This window comes from Otolemur garnettii, unplaced genomic scaffold (genome assembly GCF_000181295.1).
Source record: "Otolemur garnettii isolate 467f Iridium unplaced genomic scaffold, OtoGar3 scaffold00043, whole genome shotgun sequence".
Classification (NCBI taxonomy): Eukaryota; Metazoa; Chordata; class Mammalia; order Primates; family Galagidae; genus Otolemur; species Otolemur garnettii.
In genome coordinates this window covers 11016633-11017652 of record NW_003852438.1, presented here as the reverse complement: position 1 = coordinate 11017652, position 1020 = coordinate 11016633, and the positions used below count along the sequence as shown (strand labels likewise).

General features: G+C 42.5%; 1 protein-coding gene across 2 annotated transcripts in view; it reads right to left on the bottom strand.

Annotated features, from left to right (window-relative positions):
* RBMS2 (RNA binding motif single stranded interacting protein 2) overlaps positions 1-1020 on the bottom strand; it is a 57190-nt gene that overhangs the window by 29584 nt on the left and 26586 nt on the right. The gene's annotated exons all lie outside the window — the stretch shown is intronic.

Below are 1020 nucleotides of genomic sequence, written 5' to 3'. Positions count from 1 at the left end.
AAGCCAAGACTTCTTCTAATAATTCCCTCTGACATATTATTTGAAATATGCTTTTCTGCTAAATGAAACTGAAATGGGCGTCTGTGCACTCTTGCCATTTTTCTAGCATTCCTAACTGGGGTAATTCTGTGGTGGTTATCTCCAAACTCATGACTCAAATCTACTAGGAGGGTCTTCATGGGACAGAGGCTGAGTGACAGCCTCTCTGCCTTCTTTATCCACTAATTTAAGGGTGCCTCTGATCCACAAGGGATATCTCCAGCCCAGAAACTCCTCAAAGTGTATGATTTGATCAGCTAGTCCGAATTTCCTTCTCTCCTCATTGTCAATTCCAACAGCTTTCTAATCAATATCAAAACAGACATTGAACATTTCTATTTAAGGTAGAAGGACAGCCCTTATGCAGAAACTCATGCCCATAATCTCAGCACTTTGGGAAGCCAAGATGGGGGGATTGATTGAGGCCAGGAATTTGAGAACAGCCTGGGCAACAATGTAAGGCCCACTCCCTACAGAATTTTTTTTCTTTGAGACAGAGTCTAACTACTGTGTTCCCCTAAAAATAAAACACTATCTTATATTTATTATTTCTCAAGAAGACACTCTAGGGCTTATTTTCAGGGGATGTCTTATTTTTATTAAGTATAATATAACAATCTACATTTATTCAAATACAGTTAAGTCATCTTCTTCTGGAAACTGACAGGGGGAGCTGACCTTGTTGGTGGGGCTGGTGCTAATAATGTGTGAACTCCTTTCCCCTAGCCGTTCACTAGTGCGCAATAGGATGCCTGCAATGGCGGTTACCACACATGCACCTGCACAAGTGCGAACAGCTCGGAGAAAGGAGCTGTGGCAGATAAAAGGTATTCCAGTCTTCCTTACCACTCCGCACCCACCGAAATGCATGGTGTGGCTATGCGGATATGCTGCATAGCCACGTCCATCACTAGGTCTTATTATGGGGTAGGGCTTATATTTAACAAATGCATAGAAATCCTGCTAGGGCTTATTTTGGGG